Here is an 11,054-nt window from a genome sequence, read left to right on the forward strand (position 1 = left end):
GTTCTCTACTATATTGTGACAAATACTATTCTAATGTGGCAAATTTAAAATGCCAGTGCCTAGTCTTACTATAAGTTGCTATGCCATGTTTGTTTGATACCCCTTGGAAGCCTGCCCTTGTCTGAAGAGAAGGGAGGAGGAGGAATGGATCTGGGGGAGAGGTGAGGTTGGGGGGGGGGGGAATCAGGCTGGGAGGAGAGGAGGGAGGGGTGTAATGTGTGAGAAAAGAATAAATAAAAAAAGAGAACAAATTGTCAAAGTAGGGGCTAATGACATGCGTGGCTCAGGGGTTAAGAACCTTTGCTGTTCTTAGAAGACCCAGGTTTAGTTCCCAGCATCCACATGGTGGCTCACAACAGTATAAATCCAGTTCCAGGGGGGGTGGCACCCTCTTCTTGTCTCACTAGACATCGGGTATACATGTGGTACACAGACATACATGCCAGCAGAACAGACTCACATAAGTAATAAAAATAAATTCATCTGTTAAAAAAAAACATGTTGTCTATAGAGTTCTGTGACTGTTCTATGCTTTGTTTTTAGTAATTAACTCTTTTCTTTTTTTTTTTTTTTAGTAATTACTTTAAAGTTCTAACATAACCTAGAATCATTATCAGAGTAACATATTAAAATACATAGCAAAATAAATAAAAACTTAAAAAATATAAATACATGAGAACATATAGGACAATATTTAAAAAAACAAAACAAAATACTAAGGCTGGTAAAGTAAGCTAAAATGTTACTGGGTGAATTCTTAAATTTGAAGTCATATATTTTATAAGACAAAGAAAGTTATTTATGATTGAAAAAAGAAAGGTTACCAGTATGACCAGGAAGGACGGAGTATCTGGTAATCTTGAGTTCTTTTGAAGTCTCATTTAGACAATCTGGATACGAACATATATATGTGTTTATGTGTGTGTGTGTGTGTGTGTGTGTGTGTGTGTGTGTGTGTGTGTGTGTGTGTTTGTGTAAGATCAGCACAGTAAAAAGCTCTGATGACCCTTATTTACATATGATGAGATGGGTTCCCCGCCTCATTCTTTAAGGGGCTAAGACGTTGCTTCCTAGCCGGGCGTGGTGGCGCACGCCTTTAATCCCAGCACTCGGGAGGCAGAGGCAGGCGGATTTCTGAGTTCGAGGCCAGCCTGGTCTACAAAGTGAGTGCCAGGACAGCCAGGGCTACACAGAGAAACCCTGTCTGGAAAAACCAAAAAAAAAAAAAAAAAAAGACGTTGCTTCCTGTTTGGTTAATACAACTTTGTGGTTATTCATGACACATGAATAATTGTTTCATTGTATTGGGTTTTGTTTATGAATAATTAGAATTGCAACAACTAGAAAATTATTGTAATGCATGAGTAGTTCAGACAGGGGTTATACCTTGAGAATTTCAACCAAAAATATGTAAAATATTTTTTACCATGTTAAATATTTCAACCATAAAATATGTACAGGCTGCATCTGCATGGGCTTTGCCCTGGGTCTCACTGGGTGGGAGACAGAAGCTTGCCATAGATGTATAAGCCTTGCACAAAGGCTCCCCAGTCCCGTCCAACCTCAGCATGGTCTTGTTGCCTCAGGTGTTGGAGGGGTCCCATCCCTACAAAGATCTCCAGAGCTCTCCCAAGTCTAGGCCCTAGCTGAGTTCCGGCCACAAGACTAAAGGCAATGTGTTCTCTTTCAGCAAAATCTCCTTCGATTCTCTGTAGACTTGAAAGGATAGTCACTTCCTTTGTCTTGGTTCTAGAGTCGGGATCAAATGAAGCCTAAAAGTGAGGTGGACTGATGCATGCACTAGCTAACTTTATTCAGAACATCAGACAATTTATGCTCTAGGGGTTAAGCAAGGTCATACAGGCAAAGTTCACACAACATCAAACTGTATACAAACTTAAGAACGGCCATGCTTGGAAACATTTTTGATTAACAAGTATAAGATAATTGGTCATCATAAGTAAACTCACTACCCCTGGAGGGGCACAAAAGCACATTCCAAAAACAATCCCATCTTTAGAAGAAATAGACGTCACAAGACCCCTGTCTTGTTTCCTTGGAGTTTTCTCATAAGCTTTCAGAGTTCTCAGACAGCTTCATTCTTGGTCCGTATTCTGACACCTTTCAGAGACGCCTTCCCTCCACGCTCCACTCTTCCAACGGTCCCTGCAGGTGAGTCCAGTGTCTCCCACACTTTTCTCAAAGTTTAGTTGGGACACAGCCGAGTCAGTAGCCAAGTAGTCAAGCCTGACTCTTCTTCACGGTATTTCCTTCAGAGGAAGCTAAAGCACCCGCAACTATACACAGCTAGATAACGGGGTTCTGGCCCCCAACCCAGGAGAGCATTCCCTGAGTCCTCTCCAAGAGGCAGCTGTGGTGGGATCAGTGAAACTCAGAGCTTGGGTGACTGAATTTTTCAGTTTTAGAGAAATTGAATGGGACAGTCTATACTTAGTCACTGTGGGTTTTTGTCAGAGACCATCCCGTGAGAAAGTGATCCCTTCACAAATCTCTTTAACAAATCAAATGGCCTTGTGCTAAGAGCTGGTTGCCACCCCCTTCCTCCTTATTCCCTTCCTAACACCTAAGGCTGTAAAGTTGAATAATAGTCCCCTCTTCCCTATCTCTTCCTGAGTTCCCATGACATCCAAGGACATGAGCTATGCCTGAGCCCAGCCTAACACCCAAGGCTGTCAAAGAGGATCTATGTTCCAGAGATAAGATGCAGAGTGCCGGCTGTTTGGCGCCTGACTTCAGCCCCCATGTCAGCAGATGCCCACTCCTTTGTTCTTTGTATAATTCTCCCTCCACCCCTCCCATATTCCTCTCGATGTATGCTTTAAAAGAAGGCACCTCAGCATAATTAACGAGACCTCGATAGGTATCCTTCCTGGTCTCCGGCTCTCTTTCTTTTCCTCCCATCTCCTTCCAGGTTTGCGGTCTCCCTCGCACCCACGAATAACTGAATCCCGCGGGACAGGATAGGTTTTCTTGGTGTTTGTGAATGAAAATGAGGGCATGACCGCTCCTAAGTATGGTTGCGGAGAACGTTTTATTGTAGATACTAGGGAAAGAACAGCCAGAGGCTTTTGGAAGGGACCGGACTGGACTGAACCTGGCCCTGGGAGGAGGAGGAGGAGGAGGAGGAGGAGGGGGGGGGCAGGGGGAGGGAGAGGGGGAGGGGAGGGGGAGGAGAAGGAGGAAAAGGGAGAAGGGGAGGAGGAGGAGGAAAGGGGGGAGGGGGAGAGGGGAAAGGGGGAGGGGAGGAGGGGCAGGGGGAGGGGGAGAGGGAGGAAAAGGGAGAGGGGGAGGAGGAGGAAAGGGGGAGGGGGAGAGGGGAAAGGGGGAGGGGGAGAGGGAGGGGAAGGAGGAGAATGGGGTGAGGAGGAGAGAAAGGGACGGGGGGGGGGGGGGGGGCTGGTAAATGGGAAGGGAAGAGGCAAAGTTTGGGGGTAGAGGGCGGGGTGAGAAGTGCTGGGTGGAGCCACTGGTACCAAGGGATGCTGGGAGAGCTGGCCAGCGTCTGCTTTGATATGCTAGTAGACTCCTCAGGCATTTGTTAGGGATGGGGTAGGTTCATTTGAGACTTTATAGTTTGGTTGGTTGCTTGTTTGTTTGAGACAGGGTCTCACCAAGAAACTCTGGTTGGCCTGGAACTTGGTGCGTAGACCGGTCTGTCACTCTGAAGTAGTGGAATTACATGCTTGTGACATGCCAGACTCTCTTTGGGTTGTTTGGTTTGGTTTTGCTTTGTTTTCATGGATCTAGAATGGCCGCTGGGTGCTTCTTGCAGGGACCGGCAGGGAAGCTCACTTTCTTGAGGCTAAATGGAGAAGGTTATTAACATACATTACCTTCAAGATAAAAGAAAGAAACACGTTCAACTTTTGAACAGAATCCAGTAAATGATTTTGATTAATTTTTAAAAATTGTGTGTTTCTGTGTGTGTGTGTGTGTGTCTGTCTGTCATGCATATGTGAGTGACTGTACTCTTAGACACTGGAAGAGGGTGTCAGAACCCCTGGAGCTGGAGACACAGACATTTGTGTCTGGATAAATAAATGTCACCTATGCACACAGGGTATTATTCCCTCATGAAAAGGAGCAAAGTTTCAACATGTGCCACAACACGGCTGTTCCTTGAAAACATTGTGCAAAGAATTAAAACCACAGGACATGAAATCTCACATGGCCCGTGGTTCTGTTCCTATGAAATATTCAGAATAAGTAAGCCAGGAAAGGGAGGGGGGAGCTGGGGAGAAGAGAATGAAGAACTGTTGGTGAATTTTGGATTTCTTTTTTTTTTTTAAGATTGATTTATTTATTTATTTATTTATTTATTTATTTATTTATTTAATGTGAGTCCACTGTAGCTGTACAGATGGTTGTGAGTCTTCATGTGGTTGTTGAGAATTGAATATTTTAGGATACCGCTCGCTCCAGTCAGACTATGTTTGCTAAGTCCCTGCTTGCTCCGGCTCAAAGATTTATTTATTATTTTACATAAGTACACTGTAGCTGACTTCAGACGCACCAGAAGAGGGCATCAGATCTCATTACGGGTGGTTGTGAGTCACCATGTGGTTGTTGGGATTTGAACTCAGGACCTTCGAAAGAGCAGTCAGTGCTCGTCCCTGCTGAGCCATCTTGCCAACCCCAAATTTCGGATTTCTTTTTGGGTGGTGGAAATATTTCTGAATTGTTGAGAAAGAATATGTGCCCCTATGGATGGATGTTTTAAAAACCATTGAAAACTAAATAAGCAATGTGTATTGCTAAAGAACGCATAGATGCTTTGTAAATACTAATTTTAATAGTTGTTAAGCAGTTTGTTGGTTGATCTGGGGGGGGGGGGGAGGGAGGCCAGCACACATTTGTGACCAAGCACCCTGGAGGCTGAGGCAGGAAGTCATCTTTGGCTACACAGTGAGTCGAGGGCCAGTCTGGACCGTACGAGATGATATCAAGGCAAGCAACAAAACCAGAGTGCAGTGTGAATCCGGGCTACACAGTGAATTTCTAGGCCAGCCTTGGCCACACACTGGGGCTAGCCTGGGCCACACACTGAGAACTGTCTCTAAAAACAACAAAAAGGCCAACTGGCTGAGAGGCAAGAATGGAGTAGAGGGGAAGAAAAGTGTCTTAGAAGGCAGAGACAAAGGACAAGGAGCGATTGATTTACAGGCTCCCAGAGCCCACAGTCTGTGTCACGTGGTTCTTACAGGGGAGGGAGGAGGTGCTGCCCGCTGAGCGCTGAGCATTACAACAGGGAGAGCCCTTGGGGCATCCTCAGAACTGCAGAGCTAAACAGAAGCAAGGGCCAAGCTGTGGGAGTACCAAAACCCACTATGAACAGAGCCGCAGAGTTCAGATTAGACTTCCATTAGTCTGTGTGGCGGCAGAATGGACCCGGAGAATAATCCACTGGATTCAGCCCGACATGGTGGCTCACAACCATCTGTGATGGGATCCAATGCCCCCTCTTCTGATGTGTCTGAAGACAGCTACAGTGTACTCATATACATAAAAGAAAGAAAGAAAGAAAAAGAGCCTGCAACTAAATTCTATTTACTTGCCTAAATAAAGAGATGCCCCTGCTTTGATGCAAAGCACTGGCGCCCAGCAGCAAGACGCTGAAGGCAGGAGAGATTTGCATTCGATCTAGATGGTGGTGGTGTAGTGCTGTGGACTGTTGCTATGGAGATCCCAGAGACCAGCCAGCCACACAGAACACTTTACACTCTGGAGCTCAGTCTGAAAATGATGGTAGAGGGTCATTATTGGCAGGCAAGGCGAGTCTCAAAACATGACCTCTGAGTAAGCACTAGCAGTTTCACCAGGGAGCTTCCTAGAAATGCTACCGAGCGTGTTAAAATGGTTTTATGCCCATAAAGTAGATGTAACATAATGTCTATCACTTTCAAGTTAACACTTCAGCGGCATTAAATGTATTTAGGGTTTCGTTTTTGTTTATGTGTGTGCAAAATCATCCCCTCTTGAGAACATTTTCATTTCCCAAACTGAACCCTAATCAGACCTGGAAACAAGTCCTGCGGGTGAGTCACAGGCAAGTTCCAGGCTAGGGGACTTCTGAGTGTGATTAACACAGCCGAGGCTCACAGCTCTGCATCGCTTACCCAATTACTTCATGCCTCAACTCCTCCAAGCTTGCCAGGAATTGAGGAAGTGGCTCCTATCACACACCCCAGGATCCAGTCAAGGGAATGGTCAGGCATTTTACTCAAGGTTGCAGGGATGCAAAGGGACCCTTTGAGCTTCCGTCTGGGTGAAAACGTCTCACCCAGGTGTCCGTCGCATTTGAGGAAGAGTAACCCTTGGATAAAATAAGAAATACTTCTCTCCTTAGCTTCCCAAGGCTTGTGTAGTGGGTAGAGCCTTGGCTGTGAAAGTCTGGACTTTCACAGTGTCTATCTCTCTAGAAACTCTATTCTCTTGCACAAGGCTTTTGTATAGTCCAGCCCAACATAGTCCTCATTTGAAACACTCTGGAGTAGACGGAGTCACCAAAGAGGAAGCTGAAATTGCAAAGCTCTGGGCAGGGTGTCTGGTGTGGCCAGACTCCCTGCTGGTGTCAAGGCTCCCAGGTTCAAGAGCTCTGTGTGACTCAAGTGTATGAGTTCCAAAAGCCCTTGGCCTGGAGTGTGTGTGACTCAGGAGCTGGGCTGGGGTCTACATCAATTACAGAGGAAGCTAAGAGCTTTACCAAAGCCAAAGCCTAGTGTAACCAGATGGGATACAGCCCACAGAGGGCACAGACACACACTGGAAAATTCCACTGGAGACATCTGAAATGAACTGGCTCTTGAGTCAGCAACTGGCAGGTCAACTGCGACCAGATGGGTACAAAGATGAACAACTGACCAGAGCCTGCCCTTCCAGAACACCTGAAGAGCACATCCAGACACTGAAAACTGCTCATACAAGAATGAGCTAAGTGCGAGTGTGTGTGTGTGCATGTGTGCATGTGTGCATGTGTGCTTGCGCGTGCGTGTGTATCCCATGCCTGAATCCCAACACTTGGAAGCTAAAGGATCAGCTTAGTCTAAACATATCTGATCACATTTAAAAATAAAAAGAATGGATTTAAACAAGCCGGATCTTAATGCCTCCGAACTACATAGACCAAAGAGCAATCACATAGTTGACTATATTGCCTAATGGGTAGAACCAGCGCTTGTGATATCATTTACAATTCTGTTTGTTTGTTTGTTTTTGTTTTTGTTTTGTTTTTGAGACAGGGTTTCTCTGTATAGCCCTGGCTGTCCTGGAACTCACTTTGTAGACGAAGCTGGCCTCGAACTCAGAAATCCACCTGCCTCTGCCTCCCAAGTGCTGGAATTAAAGGCGTGCGCCACCACTGCCCGGCATCATTTACAATTCTTGTGCCCAGGACATATTTGAAGAGATTCTGACCTACTCAGTCTAGATAACACTCAAGTCCTGGCATTTTTTAAAGTTCTCTGTGATTGAGAACCACTGAATCAGACAAAGAAGGGCAATCAAGTTGCATTGCTTGGTCTAACCCCAGAGCTTCTCTAGTTAGCGTGCTTGCTTGCCTTCATTGGCCGCCTCTGGTCAGCTAAAGCTCTGGCTTCCTTTAGGATAGACAGGTGTAAAAAAAAAAAAAAAAAAGAAGTCATTTGCTTATGTTTGCAGAGCTAAAGGTTAAGGTCACTCATAGGCCCTGGCCAGCGATGCTTAGGGATCCTTCCCTGGACCTTGTATGCATAGTAATTTACTTTAACAACCTTCCTGACTTCCCTGGAAAATGGTTTATGATAGCCTCTTTCCAGGTGAGGGAATTTTTGCTTAATGAGATTAGGTGCTTTTGTAAGGGTCATGATTCTAAGAATGATACCCCAGACTCAAATAGTATGTAAACGAAAAGAATGTTTTATTCTGCAGAAGTCCAGCATGCTGGGGTCTCTCAATACCAGAATAGAGAGAGAACCAAGTGAGCCAGGCTTGATTTAAAGCATATCAGGGAATTCGGGGTAGGTGACCTCTATGTTAATGTGTTGGGTCCATCTCTATGGACATTTCATTACGAGAGTGTGGGGGCTGGAAACTTGCTGGGGAGGTCTGGAAACTGATGCTGAGGAAGTCTGGAAACTGCTACTGACCCATTGTCCTTGCCTCAGGTGAGGTGTTGGGGCAGCTTCTGAGGCCTGGACTTGCTTGGAATTGTTCAGTTCTTGGAAACAGAGATTTAGGCCTAGTCTCCTTAAGTGCCAATTTGAAGCCTGTCCTGGAATCAGCCTAGCCAATTCACTTTTTCTACTGAAACCCAACCAAATTGAACAACAACAACAACAAAGGTCTCTGTTCAACTCTTGACCACACACAGAGGTTTAGTGATCATGATGGACCCCACCTGGTCACAGCTGTGTCCTGAGGAAGTTTGTACCCCCCCTCCCCCCGTTTGATTTAGCAGGTGTGCTATTTTCTTCTTTCACTCTACATGGAAATCTTTTTTTGTTTTTTTTTGTTTTGTTCTTTCAAGACAAGGTTTCTTTGTGTAGCCCTGGCTGTCCTGGAACTCACTTTGTAGACCAGGCTGGTCTCAAACTCAGAAATCCACCTGCCTCTGCCTCCCAAGTGCTGGGATTAAAGGTGTGCACCACCACTGCTCGGCCTCTACACTGAAATCTAATTTTCATATTTTATTTTATTTTTTTAAGACAGGGTCTCACTCTGAAGTGCAGGTTGCCCTAAAACTAATGATGAGCCCAGGCTGACCGCAAGCTCACAACCCTCCTGCCTTCTCCTCCCAGGCACTGGAATTACTCTTCACGTAACACCACACCTGGCCCTGAAGTGTAAGTTTTAAAAAGTATTTTATAGAAAAATTCAAATGCAAAGCTCCCTCACATAGCTTCTTGGTGATCCAGTCAGGGCAAGCCTGGCTTTGCTCCCACCCCCATCTATCAGTCTCTATTTTGGAACAAATCCCAGCATGTATTTCAGTGTGTATACACACAGTGACTTAAAAATGACCCGGAATCTCACCATGTCTAGAAGAAGAAAGAAGAAGAATGAAGAAGAAGGAGGAGGAAAGAAGGAGGAGGAGGGGGGAGGAGGAGGGGGGAGGAGGAGGAGGAAGAAAAGAAGGAGAAGGAGAAGGAGAAAAGAAGAAGAAGGAAGGAGAAGAAGAAAGAAGGACAAGGAAGGAGGAGAAGGAGAAGGAGAAAGAAGGAAGAAGAAGGAGGAGAAAGAAGGAAGAAGGAAGAAGGAAAAAGAGAGAAGAGAGAAGAGTAGCTGGGCTTCTCTCTCTGTCTGCCAACTCTTGGTGGGGGGAGATGAGAATGGAGCTCCCAAGTTCCCTTCACTTCCAGGCCAGCCCCACAGAGTTCGCCTCCACAACTCTCTGCCCTGGTGCAGTTCCACCAGCTCTGTCTCTAGCTAGCCCCCATCCCCGCCCCCAAAGCGACCAATGGTGTGCTTCCAGTTCTGGTTCACTAGTCTCCCGAGGCCCTGGTTCCCTCTCTCCCATAAACCCCTGCAATCAATACTTCCACATCTCAGTAACCCAGTAAACCAAAACTCTAGAAGCTTATAATTAACAAGTCAGATAATTAATAAATTCTCAGTTCACAAGATACCAATACAATAATTTCAGACCCAATTGATAATGATAAAAGCTGCCCACCTAGATTAGACAAATTACCCCAAATAGTCTACCTTTTATGACACCATAACTACCTGTGGCTATTAAAACCATGCTAGATCTGGCTCTCCTTCCTGTCCATCCATCTTCATCTTGGCTTTCCCTCTCCCCAAGACAGTCTGCCTCTCCAACTCTCAGCACTGCCTCCCTTTCCCCTGTCTAATCACAGGCCTCCTGCTGCACTAATATTTTAATGTAATTGGATAGGGAAAATCCTGTTACAGGGAACATCCATTCTTTTTTTTTTCAGGAAAGAAATGACTTATTAATTTGGATGTATTACTATCGTCATGAAAGGAAGTCAGGACAGAAACTGAAAGGGGCAAGAATCTGGAAGCAGGAGCCAATGCAGAGGCCACGGACAGGTGCTGCTTATTGGCTTACATCCCATGGTTTGCTCAGTCTGCTTTCTTATAGAACCCAGGATGACCACCTGCCCAGGGGTGGCCCCACTCACAGTGAGCAGGAGTCTCCCACATCAATCACTAAGAAAATGCCCCACAGCCTGAGACATTCTCTATACTCTCTATTGGGTGTGTGCACGCGCGCACGCACACACACACACACACACACACACACACACACACACGAACATCCATTCCTTGAGGATCAAATTGTTATGTCCTGTAACAATTTGAGACAGGGTCAGTTGCAGACCAGCTGGCCTCCATGGAACAGGGGTCTGCCTGCTCCTGTCTCTCCAGTGCTGGGACTGAAGGCGTACTACACTACAATGGCCTCCTCATAAACATTTGAAAGTCTGTGGTTGTCTCCTTGCTCTCTTGATATTCCTCTCCTTGGAGTTTACTTGCTGAAGAAGGCTCTCTCAGCATCCTCACAGTCTGTGCGTCTTTAGAAATTATAGTTTTCCTCAAAACTTTACCTCCATCTTTACTAGTGTGCCATTTATATAAAAAGTGAAAGCCCCACCCACCTCAGTCCCAGTGTAAAGCCAATAGCCCACAACAGACCATTCTTTTTAATGGTTGCATAGCATTCGATGGGGTGGAGAGAGAGTAATGTCTATCCCGTTATGCCTCAGATAAAGTAGGCAGCATCTTGGGTGGGGGTGTGGTGGGGGGTATGGACTCATGGACCCCATTTCTGCCTGTTTCATTAAGTCACACATTCAGAAAGTTCTCCTTCACTCACAAATAAATAAAATGAGGGAGAGGAGACAATTTGGCATTAGTCAATGAAACATACAGTAAATTATAAAAGGAACACTATTCATTCACTTCTAGAAAAATTTGAAATGACACCACTCAAGTTGTGAATTTGTGGTAAAATTCACTTGAGAGGTAAGTACCAGAGGATTGGGCGTTCAAAGCTATCCTCAGTCATACACTGAGTCTAAAGGCAGCCC

This window comes from Mus caroli, unplaced genomic scaffold (assembly GCF_978045245.1).
Source record: "Mus caroli unplaced genomic scaffold, Mus_caroli_1 scaffold_4, whole genome shotgun sequence".
Taxonomy (NCBI): domain Eukaryota; kingdom Metazoa; phylum Chordata; class Mammalia; order Rodentia; family Muridae; genus Mus; species Mus caroli.